The sequence below is a fragment of the Podarcis cretensis genome, assembly GCF_951804945.1.
Source record: "Podarcis cretensis genome assembly, chromosome: 4".
Taxonomy (NCBI): domain Eukaryota; kingdom Metazoa; phylum Chordata; class Lepidosauria; order Squamata; family Lacertidae; genus Podarcis; species Podarcis cretensis.
In genome coordinates this window covers 38849114-38867387 of record NC_137173.1, presented here as the reverse complement: position 1 = coordinate 38867387, position 18274 = coordinate 38849114, and the positions used below count along the sequence as shown (strand labels likewise).

At 43.3% G+C, this 18274-nt stretch overlaps 2 long non-coding RNA genes across 2 annotated transcripts; both read right to left on the bottom strand.

The window, feature by feature from the left end:
* Window positions 1-372: 372 nt before the first annotated feature.
* On the bottom strand, window positions 373-9728 carry LOC307215303. The gene is made up of 2 exons (XR_013838445.1): window positions 9543-9728; window positions 373-626 (listed from the first exon to the last, which is right to left on the bottom strand). It is a non-coding gene; the product is annotated as an uncharacterized lncRNA (long non-coding RNA).
* A 3098-nt stretch (window positions 9729-12826) lies between these two features.
* On the bottom strand, window positions 12827-15438 carry LOC307214599. Its single transcript, XR_013838242.1, has 3 exons — window positions 15098-15438; window positions 13912-13979; window positions 12827-12929 (listed from the first exon to the last, which is right to left on the bottom strand). It is a non-coding gene; the product is annotated as an uncharacterized lncRNA (long non-coding RNA).
* Between the last annotated feature and the right edge of the window lie 2836 nt (window positions 15439-18274).

Genomic DNA, 18274 nt, shown 5'->3' with positions numbered 1-18274 from the left:
CCAGATTAATGTACCAGCACATTTGAATTTCTAACCTCCCATTGCTAAGGGCAGGGAGCTATACCGAGAGGAGGAAATATGCCACTATAATTGCCAGGAGCAGAGGCATGATGATAGATTCAGTATGGGATGGATTTTTGGTCTGCTAGCTCTGCGATCTTCTTGATGCAATAGAACTAAAACTGTGAGATATTTGTTTCCTGGGAAGAAATAAGTGGATGATGGAGTGAGGCAGAAGTAACAGAGAGTTTCTCCTTCAAGGAAGCACAATTTGTTAAAGCCACCAGCCTGCTGAGTAGTGACGAGGGGGTTTATGTCAAAAGTGCAATCCAAGACTGGAGGAATACATACAGACCAAGGCAGTGGGACCAGTTTTCAGAAATGTTTGTCTGTTTCCTTTATTCAAGAGGTCTCAATCATACAGCACAATGACAAATGCTCTGCAGGATTATGGCTACCAGAGGTGGTTGCTGCATCTGAGTGGCCAGCTTAGCAGCACAGAGAGATGATGGAGCAGGATGATGTTGAAGCTTCACACTGCTCCTTGGAGCACTGCAGAGATCTTCCCAGTTTCGGCAACCTCACAGAGCCACTGTTCCAAAGATTTGCTCATCAGTCTCTCATCCCTAAAAGTTATTTTGATAACATTAAAAAGAACAATACTATATAGACATCCGATTACACTGTCAACTCTCAACTTAGGCAGGAGTTATGTTCTGGGGACAGCGCATAAAGCCCAAATTATGTAGTCAAAACACACTTTACCTGCACCTCCAAATGCTCTCCGAAGGGTGTGTGTGTGTATATAAGCCAAGCACATAAAGCTGAATTTGCATAAGTTAAATGTGTGTAAGTTGCAATTTGGCTGTACAGTGGTACCTTGGTTCTCAAACTTAATCCGTTCCAGAAATCTGTTCCAAAACCAAAGCGTTCCAAAACCAAGGCATGCTTTCCAATAGAAAGTAATGCAAAATGGATTAATCAGTTCCACACTTTTAAAAACAACCCCAAAACAGCAATTTAACATGAATTTTACTATCTAACAAGACCACTGATCCATAAAATGAAAGCAATAAACAATGTACTGCAGTCACACAATCATCAGTCAGTAGCTGAACTGGGTTTCACACAGTCACCACAGTCACAAAAACAAACAAAAAAGAGCCGCAAAAACAAAAACGCAATATAAATAGCAAAAACAGACAGACCTCAGCGTAACACTCCAAACGGAAGTGTGGCACTCCAAATGGAAGTGTGGCACTCAAATCGGAAGTGTAACACTCAAAATGGAGCACATTCGACTTCCAAAAAAGTTCACAAACTGGAACACTTACTTCCAGGTTTGCATTGTTTGGGTTCCAAGTTGTTTGAGTACCAAGGCATTTGAGAACCAAGGTACCACTGTACAGTTGTACCTTTGTTGTCGAACTTAATGCATTCCAGGAGTCCATTCAACACCCAAGGCGTGGTTTCCTTCACTCACTCTAAGCCACAGAAGCTGCATCGGATGTTCGACTTCTGAAAAACGTTTGCAAACCGGAACACTCACTTCCAGGTTTGCAACATTCGAGAACCAAAAGGTCCGAGTACCAAGGCATTCAAGAACCAAGGTATGACTGTATATGAATGTGCTATAACCTTGCAACTCATTTTAACAAAATCAGAGGTGTGAGGCGCTGAACATTTTCAGAATATAAGAAGAGCCTTCTGGATCAGGCCAATGGCCCACCTAGTCCCACATCCTGGACTCACAGTGGCCAACCAGATCCTGCCAGAAGCAGGATTTGAGTACAAGAGCAGTCTACCCTGCTGTGGTTCCTGCTAACTGGTATTCAGAAGCATTGCTGTCTTCTCCTTTGGAGGCAAAGCATACCTATCATGGCTAGTAGCCATCAACTGTCCTCTCCTCCGTGAATTTGCCTAATCTTCTTTTAAAGCCACCAAGGTTGGTGGCCATCTCTGCTAGCTGTGGGAGTGAGGTCCACAGTTAACTATGTGCTGCATGACAAAGTATTTTCTTTTCTGTGTCCTGAATCTTCTAATATTAATCCTCAATGGATGTTAATGAGTTGTGGTGTTTAATGAGAGAGGGGAAACTTTTATCTTTCCACTTTCTCCATGACATACAAAAACTTTAATTAAGTCCCCTCTTCTCAGACTTTGCTCCAGCAATCTGCTTAGATACCCACTGCTTCCAATTGTTGGGAGTCGGGGCTATAACTTTTGTTTTACTTTTGATTCAGCAATGTCCAACAATCACACTGTCAAAGAAAAACACCGTCTTATTTTCTTTCCCACATACCTCTAAATTGGGGGTGGGGGCAGCACAGACAGCAGCTTGCAAAGTTTGTTCAATTTTTGGTTCAAATAGAATTCAGCAGGATAGCTTATTTAATTAACAGAGGCTTTAAAATATGCAAATCGAGAAGCAGTAATCCTCAAATTTTATGTGAAACTTGATACACATGAAAGTGTGAATATTTGACTTGGTCCTTTTCGTCACTGTTTGCTCAACCTCCTGCTAAGGACCTTGAGGTTTTAGAGCACAGCATATTTTGCTGGAATTGTTCATTGGTAGATCCTGTCTATGTGCTGGAATTGTTCATTGGTAGATCCTGTCTATGTGCTAATAAAATGCCACCATCTCCCATGCTGCCCAAATATAGACATTAAGTAGGGGATGTGGATCCAGTGCCTGCCATAGGAGGCAATGTCACCTGTTCAGTAAATACCCCCTGAAAAAAATTCACTGTGCACAAGAGACTGTTTGCTCTTCCTGCTCAGTTCCTGTTAGCCCTGGCTTGGTCATTCTTACATTCAACACTTCCCCATTAACCATAACTACATCCCATCAATTTCACTGGATCAGGCACCCTCCTTATGTTCTGTTCTGAACAGCGGAGAGGGGCAGAGCGCTTCTCTTTATGAGTGAGCATGGCGGCTGCTGATGTACGTGGCCTTATTTTCCACTGAGAGTGGGCATCCCCTGTATCATTATACAGCACTGTCTCTCTTTCTCCTCTTCTGCAGCCATTTTGTGTTATGTAAAGTTCAAGAACAAACTATGCCATAATTAGCCACTAGTCCATGATAGAGCATGTCCCTTTTTAATTCGAAGTACCAAGCAAATAATGAACAGGCACCCCCTCAATATAATTCTAAAACATAGCTGTCAAGTGACCCTTATTTAGAGGGACAGTCCCTTATCCCAGCGCCATGTCCCGCTGCTGTCCCTTATTGATGGATGTCCCTTAAATTTCCTGGGTTTCAAAGGAAGCAGCTCCTCTCCCTCCCTCCTTGCCGGCCAGGGAGGAGGGAGGCTCCAACTGTGTTGCTTGGCTGCCCAGCCCGCCCCCCTCCGGCCTCCTCTCACCAGCCTCGGCCCCCAGGAACCCCTCCCTGCTGGGACTGGTGGGAGCCTTGGGCCCTTCCACCGCCATCCTCCTCGCGGCCGCCGAACTGAGTGTCTCTGCCTGGGGCCTCCCCTCTGCCCGTCACTGCCGTTCCCGCTCCCGTTAGTACTGTGGCTATGCCGCCGAAGGGCCCGGATAAGATGGGCAGCCTGGCATGGCCTATGAATTGCTGAGGAGCCTTGAGAGGAGAGCGAGGGCAACCATAGAGAAAGCAGTTCAGAGAGAGGAGGAAGAGGAGGAGGTGGAGGCGGAGGCACGGGCAGGTGTTCCAAGGGCTACAAGGGAAGGACTGCAAGTGCTTCTCCCATAGATTTGTAGTGGTAGACTAGCATAGATGGTCTGATCTGCGGGTTTACTTCGGGCGCTATTTCCCCCCCCCCTTCCTCCCGCCCCACCTGATGGAATTGAGAGCTGCAGATGGAGCATGAGAGAAAAGATACAGAACTGCAGCAGCATCTTCGTAACTTGAACTTCGTTTTGTGCAAAAAGTGGTTGCTGCTTGTAGTTATTGTAGTTATTTAATTGCAGTGTTTCATCGGCTGGTGTCTTGAGCAGCAACCTCTGGAAATGAAGGGCTAAAAACCGGCGCTGCTCTCCAAAATTATCTGGTCCCTTTTAACTTCGTATTTCAGCTGGTAGAATAAAATCCCTTATTTTGGCTGCTGGTCCCTTATTTCCAAATCTGTACGTCGACAGCTATGTTCTAAAATAAAGTTAATTTAGAAGACATCTGCTGGATAGGAAAACTCTCCAGCAGTAGAGGTTGGTTGATTTGGGCAAATGGGGTTTTGCCCCACCAGCCTTGTTCTGCCCTCAGCCATCCTCCACCTGTCTACTTTCTTACTTACATCCAGTCTAGGGTGTGGAAGTGTCTGCCAGATTATTTCTCCTCGATCTTGCTGCTGCCCCTTGTAGAACTCAGTACAGAGGAGGAAGGGAGCAAAATTGGAATTAGTTGGCTCTGCTTCCACCTAGTGCTGATCTTCCTATCTTCTGCCCTACCCATTTCAATGGGCACCAGCCACCCTGCTCTCTTGTGCTCCATTGCGAAATTCAGGTGAAGGTTTGGATCTATGGAAAGGGGCTTAAAGATCCAGTAAACTTCAAGTCCCATCATGTTTCCAGTGAAGTTAACTGGATCATCATGGAACCTGTAGGCCACTTGTTTGCCATAACATAGATTTGACCTTCTCCACTGTCCCCATTGGATAATACTAGGAGGCAGAGATGTTCTGGTCTATACTAGGAAAGCTGTGGCAAGTCTGATAGCCTCCAGACCCAGCTGTACTTTGGTCAATGTCATTGGGAGACAATGTCAATCTGGAGACTGGAACAAATACATCATTAACCTTAGCCTGAGATCTTGGACTACTCCTGCCAATCAGTGTGCTAAGTAGCCCCATGGACCAAATCACTAGAGCTTTCTATAGAAGTGTGATGGAAGGTCACCACTTTGCTCTGTATAACAAGAGCAGCCCTGCTATCACATGTCCTGCGAGATCTACAAGTTAACTTTTGTCTGAGATCCGTCATTTTGCTTCAAAGAATCATCTTGATTCCATTCATGTTTTAAATGCCACATATTTGACATATATCAGCCGCTAAGCTGGGCTGAATGGAGAACACACACTTCAAAGGCAAACATAAAAATGTATTTTCTAAAGCGAAAATATCAAAGCTTGCACACAGATACAGAAGTTTCATTTTGTCTGACGTTTGGGGCGGAAACTTCTGCTCGCTCTATCTCTTAAAAAAAATGGATTCTCATATTTAAATCTTTTCTGGATCAGCAATATATTTGCAAGAGTGTCCCCCCCCCGTTTTTTTAAAGGAGGAAAAGGGATAGAGAGGGAGCCAGTTAAATATCAGCAAGGAGTTTTTAATTGACACCATAGCTTCAAGAAACTGTTTACACATGGGGAACTGCTTGGATGAGAGAGAATGGAATTGCTGGCACCAAATCTTTTTCCATAGTGCTCTAATTGACTTTGGATCGGGTCAAAGCAATAATTCATGTAATTACAAATCCTCTGATGTTGCCCAGAGTTTCCTGATTGGGGAAAATGCTTTCTGTTTCTGTGAATACCCTTCCTAAGAAAGCTGAATGGAAAAAAAGGTGTAGAGGCATTGAGATATTTAAGGGGTAAACTTATAGATCTATAGTTTTTATAGTTATAGATCTATAGTTTTTTTCTTACTTAATTACAGGTATCATGGTGCTAGGTAAAGGTACCCCTGCCCATGGGCCAGTCGTGTCCGACTCTGGGGTTGCGTGCTCATCTCACTTAAGAGGCCGGGAGCCAGCGCTGTCCGCAGACACTTCCAGGTCACGTGGCCAGCATGACGAAGCTGCTCTGGTGAGCCAGCACCAGCGCAGTGCACGGAAACGCTGTTACCTTCCCGCTATAAAGCGGTACCTATTTATCTACTTGCACTTAAGGGTGCTTTCAAACTGCTAGGTGGGCAGGAGCTGGGACCGAACGACGGGAGCTCACCCCGCCGCAGGGATTCGAACCGCCGACCATGCGATCGGCAAGCCCTAGGCACTGAGGTTTTACCCACAGCGCCATGGTGCTAGGGGAATCCTTATAGAGAAGGCAGAATGTGTATGGGGAGAATTATCTTCTCTCTCTCTCTCTCTCTCTCTCTCTCTCTCTCACACACACACACACACACACACACACACACAAAATGATCAGAACAAAAGTTACCCCCATTCCACATGTGACTAAGATCCTTAGCAGTCCTGTTAGCATCAATGGAGTCCTGTTAGCATCAATGGAGACTTTCCCCTCTAAGGCTCCTAGCATCATGCAGAGCAAATTAATTTCAATCACACTAGTGAGAGAAACTATAAAGTCTCCTGCCCATTGCACTGCCTTTCCAATAAGGGTTGCTATGCCCCCCCCCGCCCCCAGTGTGAGATAGCTAGATGCTATACACCTAGAAAATATCTAGTTTGGCCCTAAGTTTCCATGTCTTCCTGCAGGATCAATAGAATGTGCTCTTGGGCTAGTTGAATTCCTTAACTACAAAGAGGCCAGACATAGCCTGGGCTTTAGTTAGATATGCACCATGTCTTGCATAGTTATTTCTAAACAAAGGGAGAGGGGCGCATTTTACATGTTAACAACTCAAGGAGATGATTACGGAACATTAAAAAGCCAGTTCATCTTTGCAGAGCAACTCTCCCAGTCCCTGTCTGGGCAGATTTAGCATTCTGTTAGTTCATTGCTTTTACTTTTAAGCCACAATGACTTTTGTTTAGATCTTGAAGGTCACAGCTTCAAAGCACAGAGCTACAATCACAGTAAGACACACAGGCTTAAGCAGCACAAATATTGAAAGGGCAAATATGGGGGGGGGGGGGAGAGAGTTTGTGTTCTCTTGTGTCTCCTTTTATTTGTAGCAAATGCATTTGAATTCCTGAAACAAAAGGTGGGAGAGAAATTAAATGTGCTTATGGAACACTTAATAAGCAGCAGTGCTCCTGAGGTATTGCTGTTTATCATCCACCAGCAATACTTTGTGGCTATCATCACAGCTTGGACACATGTTTGTTCACTAAGCAGTACAATGATGAGGTTAGTTACAAGCAGATAACAGCAGCTGGTGCTGTTCTTGCTAGAAATCTGTACACAGCATGCTTTCCAATGTCATTCAGCCATCATCTGTGATTCTGGGAGTACACACCCTAATCATATCTGTTACGGGTGAAACTAGACATGATGTCAATCAGCAATTGCATGATTTGGCCATTAGCAATTGTGCTGTCCCACTTTATACACACACGGGGGTGGGACATCTGCATATTAGTAGTCTTACTACTGTAAACAGAGATCACTTTTCCTGCAATCCTCTTGATGCTTATGGTGATGTCACAAGCCTTAATTTTATATTCTTAATTCTGAGCAACGAAATGTGTCTGATTTGCTCAGGATCCAAAAAAATCTAGTCTGCTTGTGAAATGACTTTGCGATGCACTTTTGCAGACCCTGCATATGTCCCTGTTTTAGAGAAGCCACCCCAGTTTCTGATTTGATCCCAGAATATCCCGCTTTTCCTTAGAATGTCCCTATTTTCATTGGAGAAATGTTGGAGGGTATGGAGTTATCCAACCCCTGAGCCATCTGAAGGCAATCCTGTATAGGGAAGGGTTTAAAAAAAAAAAAAAAAAGTTTAATTGTTTTTAAATGTATTTATATATGTTGGAAGCTGCCCAGAGTGGCTGGGACAACCCAATATGATGTGTGGGGTATAAATAGTAAAATTATCATTATGGAATGGGACACCCCTATTTTCATCAGATAAATGTTGGTGGGTATAGTTCTGTTCCCCTTATCAAGATGGCGAGAAGGACTGCTAATAAGGCTAAGGCATGCAATGCTCTTTTAACATACGATAAATTTAATTCTGATAGCAAAAAGAAAGTAACTTGATTATTCTGGGCAAGTTATTTTGATTCCAGTGTGAAAAGGCACTTTCTGCTTCTGCTTAATGATGAGATTTTAAACTACTTTGGACAGGCATGCAAAGCTAAAACTTAGTCAGCGTATTCAAATTTATCAGCTACTTTATGGATCTAGATGTATTGTTAATTGCCCAGCATCAAGCTGCCAGAACGGGAGAAAGTCAAACAAAACTGGGTTTGTAGCTTTGGGGTTGAGAGGATTTGCTTTTTATAAAAAGCCATGGAACTGTCCAAGGTGCTGCCAGCTATTCAGAGCCAGCTGCATGAGAAACAATCAGTGCCAGAATCTCTGTATATCAGGGGTGGGGAATCTCAGGCTCAGAGGTGCTTGAGACTCTCTCCAGACCACACCTGCTCCTTTGGTCACAATTTTCTCATCAGCCCTGAACTGTGTTTTCCTCAAGTGCCTTTGGCTGTCTGGAGTGTGTCCTTGAGCTGTGATAATGCCTCTTGCTTGCCTGGATGGAGGATGGAGAGGGGTGGAGAAACCTCTGGCATTGGCATGGCTGTAAATGTCACTGGCTGTATGAAGAACTACACCCATTGCTCTATTTACCTTTTGCCATCTAGCCACTGGCATGTAGCTCCTGGAAGGTTGCACATTGGGGAATGTGGCCTTCTGCTTGAAAAAGACTCCCCATGGCTGCTGTATAGTGTAAGGTACATCATCTGGTTGTAAAGTGTAAGGCTCATCACAGACCCATGAAGGGAGTCACGTGTCCCCTTTTCTGGCTGCCAAATCGAGGAGGCAACTGTAATCATTGCACTATCAGAAGTCTACTTTTCATTGGACAGTAATGGTCGGACTCTCTCCCTCTGCTGCAAACCAGTCCCAGAAAAACCTGCTGCTGACCAAGGAATTAGATGTCACACCCCTATGCTAGGGCACAGGTTCAGATTAGAGAGGGTGGCTATTTGGTCCCTTCTAACTCAGTGATTCTACATTACTTGAAATAGTGTTATGCAAATAGGTCTAGTCGAAACTTAGAAAGACAGCTTGAACGTCTTTAGCAGCTCTTACTGCAATGCACTCTGCCCCCAGCCTCTCCTATTACTTCTGGTTCCCTAGAGTTTCCACACCACCATTGCAGCTGCTGCTCATGACCTTCCAATATAGCAGAGGTTGTTGCAAGGTATGCTAAGAATGCCTTCATAGTGAAAGAAGCCAACCAATGCTGGATGTATACTGAATGTCTGGGGCTTTGGGATATTCTGAAACATGTGCTAGCCTGCACTAGCACAGAAATGGTCAGATGGTCATCATCTGAGGCAAACAAAATGCCTACACCTTGCTAGGGCCAAATCTAAATTGTACAGTGGTACCTCGGGTTAAGTACTTAATTCGTTCCAGAGGTCCGTTCTTAACCTGAAACTGTTCTTAACCTGAAGCACCACTTTAACTAATGGGGCCTCCTGCTGCTGCCACACTGCCGCAGCACTATTTCTGTTCTCATCCTGAAGCAAAGTTTTTAACCCAAGGTAATATTTCTGGGTTAGTGGAGTCTGTAACCTGAAGTGTATGTAACCTGAAGCATATGTAACCCAAGGTACCATTGTACTGTATTTCTCAGTCTAGACTCTCTCCAACAACACTTTACAGTTTGGGACAATTTGTAAATACAGCCAAGGCTCCCATCATTTGATGTGCAAACACTTACCAAGTTCCGAGACAGCAGATGATGATGATGATGATGATGATGATGATGATGATGATTTGGGGGAGGGAGGGGGAGGACCCAAACTTAAGAACAAGGCAGACATACTTTCTACATACAAACTCAAAGGTAAAATTTGAAAAAAATCATAATTCAAGAACTCTCATTTCATACTCTTCCTCCAAGGGGTGTGTACATGGTCCTGGCTACTTCCATTGTATCATCACAATACCTCTGCAAGGTAGGCTAAACTGAAAGAACATGATTGGCTTATGGCAACCCAGCAAGCTTTTTGGCTGAGTTGGGAACTGAACCATGTCATGAAAACCAACTCTGATTTGAGTGTTGGGTCACTTGAAAGGGGTGCCAACTTGAATAAAATATTAGGGAGGGGCATCCTGTATAATCGGTCACATGATGTAGCACATGCACACCATTGGAATGGAAAATGCCCATTATCTTTGGGTGGGTCCCAGCCCCATCAAATATTTTAGGAGGGGGGCAAAGAGACCTCAGCCCCTAGGAGTTGACTCCTATGGTCACTTGTGTTTTCTTACTGCTCATTCACTGTTGTATTTTAGTCAACTGATTGCATTGCTTTTAATTTATATGATAAAATTGTAGTCTGGTGGCAATCTGTCTGTGCTATGCACAGCAAAAGAACTGTATGGGCCTTCTCCCATTTTGTCTAAGAAAGATGGAAATATTATTCTAACTAGGGCTGATCATAAAATGCCTCCCCTCCTTCGCAATCCTATTCTCAGGGTGAGGTGGTGTGGTGCCAATTTCTGCACATCTGTGGGTGGGCTGGAGAAATTCCTCTGGGAACCTGTGTGGGTAGGGGAGTTATCCTTTTAGTTGTCCTGTTATGGTTTTGAATACGTTAGAAATGCTTGTGCAGTATATGAAATCGTGTGCAGTCTTTCCTTTAATGCCTCTGGTCAAGTATAAACTCTTTATCTTTTCTTCATAAACTAACTTTCATTTCTACGATATTTCCCCATTAGTTTTCTCAAAGTATGCCAGCCTTTAACGTTCTCGATGTTATATGAAACAGTACTAAATGGTGTGAGTGAATAATGAATGTTTAGCTTCCAGTAGCGGAGGAATGAAGTCCGCTACCAGGAACAACGCAACAGGCTTGGTATTTCAACATTGCAAAACAAAACTGCCTCAAGACACACTTCAAAGCCTGAGATGCCTAATCTCCTTGGAGCTACAAGAAACAGCTTCCAACCAGGCCCCTGAAAGTGTGACCTCAGCCTGGAAGACACTCCCCAACCCCCAAGATTACCACATATCTGATCACTGGTGTAGAAGATAAGAAAGAGAATCAAAGGAGGAGGCCTGAGGACCTGATCTTCTGATAGCTGGGAGGGACATGCATGAGAGGCTGGGCAGTAGAGAGCATCTTTTGGTCAAGATGGGGTAGGCATCAGCTGGAAGGCCGTTGTGAGAACCTGATGCTGGGTCACTGCTTTCATTGAGGAGGCTGTTATGTTCTTAACTGCAGATCAAACTGAAGATGGGGAGGGAATTGAAAAATGGAGAGAAATTGATAGCTTTCATAGACTCATAGAATTGTGGAGCTGGAAGAGACCCTGAGAACCATCTAATTCAACCCCCTGCAGCTGCCCCATATGGGAATCAAACCTGCAACCTTGGCGTTATCAGCACTACACTCTAACCAGTACCCCTCCCCAACTCCTCACTGTTAATAAAAGAAAAGTAAGAACCCCATTTCTAAACTTTCTCCACCTCATTTATTTTTTGCTTCTCCACTGCTGTTGAGAATGTGCCCCAAAGGTTCATCTTTGTATATTTGTCTCAGTCCTGATTCCAACCTTCCTTGGTGACTGTTTTCTGCTTCCCATTTACATCCCATTTACAGAACCATCGCTTCTTGCACTTTTTTTGTTGGGACAAGGAGCAGGCCTTTTGCTTCTTCTTGGAGGAGGCCACTATCTCAGATTTCAAACCTGGGTAAGATCAAGTGACAAAGTGGCAGTAACAAAAAAGTCACTCATTTTTAACCAACTTTCCGAAGTGAAAACGTGGGTGTCAAATCTCTCAGATCAGTCATCTATCCACTAATTAGTACCATTCTGAGATCTAAAGAAAAGGCCTTCAAGGCAATAATGCCTTTGCTAAATTCTGAGGATGACTTCTTTTCCCCCTATAGCTGGGGAGTTTGAGCGGAAATGCTGAACCAAAGCTTTAGGCTTCAAAGCTTAAGTATGCATTAATTACTGTGAATGAAAAACATCTTCAGAAAATTATGCCAATTTACTGACCATATTAAAGGGAGGGGAGGGGGAGAGACAGATAGACTTTTCATTTTTGGTCAGTTTTGAAGAAATTCCCACAGCAGCAAAAACTCTGCAGTGCAGTTTCCTGAGCTAAAATTTGTTTTATGGTGTTTGGAAATGCAAAATACCCTAATAAGTTTTGAAGCAGAGGTGGATAATAACATGGTTCACTATCAATTGCACCAACATTCCATGAGGATAAGGGTGCTGAGAGGAGTTAGGGAACCCCCTTTTGCCTCTCAGAGCTATAATTCCCAGTGTTCCCTGGGAAGAAGGACTTGTTGTTGTACAGTTCTTAGAACTGTCGCTGTAAGAGGGGAACAGGGGTCTTTAAACAATTCTCAGCACCATTAATAAACAACAGTTCCCAGGATTCTTTTCAGGATGCCGTAACTCTTTAAAATGATATGGCACTGCTTTTAATGTACAGTGCAGATGGGGCCATAGTCATCCTGCAAAATAAACAAACAAACACTGCCAGTTCTGGTGGCTTTTTATTTTGTAAAATGCCTTGCAGACACAGAAAATTGTCTCAACTTTAAAAACGTTCACATATGCAACAGTGACAGCATACATACAGGTTGCCAAAAATGTGGGAAGCTTGCAGCGTTGGAAATTGGTGCTGTCAAACACAAATTCATACCTGAGAAGTACAAGGAATTAGCATGAAGGCACAATGAAGCATTCCATTTAGAATTTTCTAGAAGGTGCCTCTTTGTTCAGTTTTGGAGGTCACAAAAAGTGCTGTATAGGCTCTTTCCTTTGGCAACTCTCTAAATGAGTTAGAGCAGATAGGTTATAGTGAAGGGAATGGGGAGAGAGAAGAAAGAAAGAAAGAAAGAAAGGAAGGAAGGAAGGAAGGAAGGAAGGAAGGAAGGAAGGAAAGAAAGAAAGAAAATCAATACCATTGTAATAATATACAGAAAGGAGAGTTGTATAATGTAATATTGAGACAATCTGTGGCACAAGTGTTTAATTGCTTGATGCTTTGCACCCTAAGAAATAATCAATAAATCAAGGTAGCTGGCAAGAGGTGTGTGTGTGTGTATCTCCCAGTAACTCACTTGCATGTCTTGTTCACCTAATAAAGGAAGAAAGGGAGGAAATATAGGACACCAGGTTAAGCGGAGTCTATTGTAATAATCTAAATTAAAAGCAAACAGAGCAGCAATTGATTCCAGGATTTCAGATGTAAAGTTTATAAAGTTACACACTAAAATGAATTATACAAGCAATTTGACCATGGAATAAAGAGAGCAGATAACTTATCCAGCTAAATAGTTAAGAGCTACAAACCTGCTGTGTCTCAAAACAGGAGGCCATTTACAGTGCTTATTAAAATTAGGGTGCTGAGAGTGTTTGTGTTTACTCAATCATGCCTGTCAGTCGAGCTTCCTTTTGCTTCTCACTTAACTAACTGAGGAACCTAAATGAGCTCTATTGTGTCATTGCGCAGTTATATAACATGATCATTTTAAACGTGTAGTTTATGCTTACTCCTCTTCAGGCATATCTTCCCCAAATTAGGTTTTAAGCAACCAGTTAATACCCAGGCAGTGAAGTATAAGAGGACATGTGCTCGCAAGACAGATATCAATCTGTGCCTCCCCATTTTACTGTTACACAATTCAAATACATGTGATAGGCACAGCTGTGCTTCTGGCATGATCTCACCAAAAGCCATCACAGCCATTCAACCCTGGCAGTGGCAGGGACAGTGCTGGCTTTAGGGTGCTGTGGGCAGTTCCCCTGCACAGGGTGCTGAAGCAAGGGGCTGCAGAAAAGCAACTGCACCAAAAGGAATTATTTGAAAATAAGAAATATTATGGGGTGGGTACCCAATTTTGTCCTCGCTCAGGGTGTCATATTACCCAAGTCCATCCCTGGCAGGGCACCATGGGGGCACCACCCCATGGAATTCTCCCACCCAAAGTGGTTGCTTCAGTTTGCCTGATGGACAGGCAGGCCCTGTATGGAGTGTGGGGCAAGCATCCAAAGAAACTGGGATTGTGGTGTAAGTAGAGGAAGGGAGAAATCAGCCCAGATTGGCAATTTGTACTCACTCATTTTAGAGCTTCTGCTTGGAGGACTTCCTGTGACTGAAGGCGAACATCCTCAGAGTTGGCGCAGGCTTGAAAGAGAGAAAGAGCAATCCAGGAAGAGTGATACTCAACAGACTGAACCAGATTGGTGTGAAGCAGTCTCTTGGGGGGGGGGGAGGGACTGAGAGGAGGACAGTTATAGGAAAGTCTTGAAAGAGACACCCTGATGGGTGGTAGCTCTAACACAGAGGGTGGTTTTAGGACAGGGCTAAATTGAAGAACATTAAAAGACAAAATGTACAGATAGTGAGCTGTTCATGGGACAATTTCCCCACTGTAGTCCAGAGAGCTTGCAAGGGGTCTCTGGCCAATCATAACCAGCAGATGAATATACTTCGTGATCTAGGGTGGTAAAAATGGTAAAGGAGGAAAGTTTTATATAGGTTTTTCTCTGTGGGAAAAGATGGATAATTCCCAGTCTAAGTTCCATTCTAGATTTATTCCCTTTGCACTATAAAGGGCTCAGAGGTCAGAGCGGATGTTTCAGAAATAGGGACTATAAATACCCTGCAGATTTATCATAGTAGACTTTCCAGAAATAGAAAGTATGTTATTCCTGTGTGGATCAATCTTAGCCATGTGTCACTAATGGGACATCCAACAATCCATCTATTCTGGAAAAGCTGCTAAATATCTAGTACATTGTTTATTGTATTTGTGGCCCCCCTGAAGTGTAGCATCTTTTTGTTATGTGCCGTTTGAGACTGACATGGAGAGAACAGGAGGGAGGGAGGGGAGCAGAAACAAGGAATATCAACTCTGTTGCAAAAGGTTTTCACCCACCAACCTACAGAAAATGTACCTAGTGACCAAGGTTTTTTTCAGCTGGAGCTCAGCTCCAGCACCTCTCAGGTGGGCACCACTGCCATGCTACAAGAACAAGCACTACTAGTGATCATTGGCAATTAACCTCTGCAAGTTAGAAACCCTAATTATTTCGGAAGGGGGGATTGGGGGGAAAATCTGTCCAGTGGAGATAGTTGGGCTTGAAAGAAAAATAGTATGCAGAGCTAAGAGTCTTATGACTCAATTGCAGTATTAATTGGCTGGAATGAAGCTCTTTCTAGACTAAAGTACAATCAATATAAAAAGCCTCAAATGCACATTTAAATTAAGCTAGTGAAGCCAGTCAGCCAATTTCTCCCACCTTAACATCCCTGCACTGGAATTATATGACTCTGTCTGACTTGTGGCTTCCCTCCTACCAACAAGCCTCCAGCTTCTGTCCAAATAGGCTTCAAAACTACTATGATCTGCAATGTTCTGGCTGCATCTGCCAGGCTTTGCATCTGTCAGTGACTCAGTAAATCTGCGATGCAGAGTCACTTCCTCAAACTCTTCCAGCAAAGCCACTGCTTCTTTTTCACATCTGCTATTCTTACACTCATTTCCTCTCCTCCTGTCCTGCTGCACCTGGAATCTTTTTGTATTAGATCAGCTGGTTGTCAAAGCTTGCATAGCACCACGGATGACATAATGGGTCACTTGATGCCGGGGGAGATAAGAATCTGATCTACTGGCTGCTTCCAGTTCCACTGCAGTTTGCATTGGGATCCAGGAAGTCCCAGCATCTCACTTTGTCCCATTACAGTCTCATCCAGATTCATTTGTCCTTTGGACTAAGTAGAAGCTCTGCAAGCACAACACTGGTGCTTCCCTCTGTCTCCCACTCATTTTGAGCATCCTTCTTTCTGCCTAATAAAATACACAGTAAGAATTTTATTCCTTTTGCTTATGATCAGTGTGAATATTCAACTAGTGTCACCAGTCGTCACAAGATGACTTCTGGAATGAGAAGAAACTTCAAATGCATACTCTTCAGTATCCTTCTTCAAAACCACATTGGTGTCATCTGCTTGCACTGCAGATGATGAACCATCTCTCCAACCTCCCTCCCTCCCAAGCCTACCATGTAGGAGCCACTGGGTTGCTTAGCAGCCACTGAGGCTGATTCCACACTTACTGCAGAATGGTGTAGAATGGAGGGTACCACTTCTGATCACGAAGTGAGGGGGGGGGGAGGTTTGCCTCTTTGAACTACTGTACCACAACCTACATGAAAATGGAAAACATGTCAGGGAGCTCACTCATTTGACTGCTGTACTGGTTTCCCATTTTTAAGGACGCTGTGTGTGCATAATTGTAACAAATTATACCCTACCTGCAGCCTAAAATTTGTTCACCCACCTCAGCATTCTTCCACCTCAATCTGCTGTGTGGGTAGACCAGGCATTTGTGTCATCTTGTTGGCGGAGTTAGCCAGCACTGCTAGTGACATTTTTACAGTGAAATCATGAGATAGCTATTCAGTGGAGCATGAGCAATCCACTCTTGACTGAATGCCCAAGCACTATCAATTAGCAGCTCCCAGTTTATGAAAGAGCCATCGTTTTCTAACATCTCAAAGCTGAATCAAATGCTAAGCAAGCTAAACAGAACTGTTTTTGAAATTCTGGGAAACATTTGTAAACTAAGATTCATTTTACCACTAAGAATATTTTGGAAACTAGCAATGCTTTAAGTGTTGCTGCTGCTGTTGTTACATTTGACCTGACCATAGCCCTGTGTTATGCAAAACTATTGTTGCTTTTATTATTGATTCAATTTGCTACAATCTTGGTATAGTTGTGAGTTGTTTATTTGCTGCTATGACTTATATCTAGGGTTGTTGGGGGAAGCTGCTGAGAATAAACTATTAAGTGCATTTCCTCCTGTCTTCCTGTCAACATGGCATAGAGTCTTGCTGTGAATGTTTCTCAACACAGTTCTGTACAACAAAATAACACATGTGCACATTCTGTGTAAACAGATACATAAATTGCTTTGCAATTTACATCGTTCACATCGCCATTTATGTATAATTGCTGTCGTCTCAACAGGGGCTTCATTACATTTCTTCTTTCTGAAATGTTCCTTGTTGGGTTTGTATTTGTGCAAGTTGTTTGAGGCTATAGGCAGCCAGCAGGTATGCAACATTACAAAAATGCCTCAAGTCCCCAGTGATCTCTCCTCCAAAGAAAGCAACCCAGATAAGCAGGGCCCCTGGAACTTGTTTTGGACAACACTTTAGTACCAGGTGAGAAACTCAGGCTGAGGAATAACTGGACCTCCAGCAGCCATTCAACAGCTCCCATCCCAAATCTCCATTTATTTCTCATTTATATCATATAAGCTATCTGATCTTAATTATGCAGCAATATCACAGAAGAAAGGTCGAATTATTGCTTAAACAATCCCTCGACAATGAAGGAATGTCTTCAGAATGGATGGAAGCAGATGCAGCTGAGAAGATCTATAATTCCCCCTCAGTGGAAACCAAATAACAGACTCCAACAGCTGTCGTATAATGAGGCAAGGCAGCCAGCATGATTAACTTTTGTCTTTTATTGCTTTAGCATCTTTCTTTACTTCTTCGAAGAGCCTCTGTATTTAAATTAACCATTGCTGAAAATGAAATTATTATTAATTTTCCTGGCTGTATATGCAGGACATGTCTGCTACAATGAATACTAGTGTGATGGATGTGAATGCTGCTGAAGACATTAGACCCGTGCTCCTAAATCCACCTTCTTTAAAAGCTGCACAACAAGTCCTTAGAATTATTCTATTTTCTTCCCATTCTGCCTAGGAAGGATTCCTGGGGAACATGAAAATCAGGCCACAAGCTCTCAAAAAGAAGTACTAAAAACTGTGCTTCCATGGCTGTTGTTATTTGTTTTTTATGCTTTAATAACACTCTTTCAGATGTTTTGTGTTACCGTACTTTTCTGTGTATAAGACTAGGTTTCCCCCCCTTAAAAATCTTGCTAAAAAGTGGGGGTTGTCTTATACATGGGTAGTGCGTAGGGTAGACGTTTGATTGATTGCTGCCGTGTCTGTTAGAGGCTATTGTGCATGTTTTTGGTTGCTGTGTCAATGAGTGGTGTTGATTGGCCGAAGTTGCTGCAATTGGGCGTGCGAGTGGCAGCTTCTGCCAGTGAGGGGAGAGACACGATGCGTTTTTTTGTGATGCGTGAGCGATTTTTGGCATTCCCCCCTTTAAAAAGCTCAACAACCCTCAGTAATCCCCCTGCCCCGCCCCAGAAAAAGTTCAACAACTCTGGCCAATCCTCTGCAAAATAAAGCTCAACAACTTTTAGCCATCTCCACCCATTTTCTGAAATTTCAGTCCCCCAAAATAGGGGGCGTCTTATACATGAGGGCGTCTTGTAGACAGAAAAGTACAGTATTTTGTTTTAATGGCAGTGTTTTTATGTTGCTTGGGTGGCTTTAAAAAAAAGGCGATTTATAAATGCAAGAGAATGTGATAAAGGCAAGAGAATGT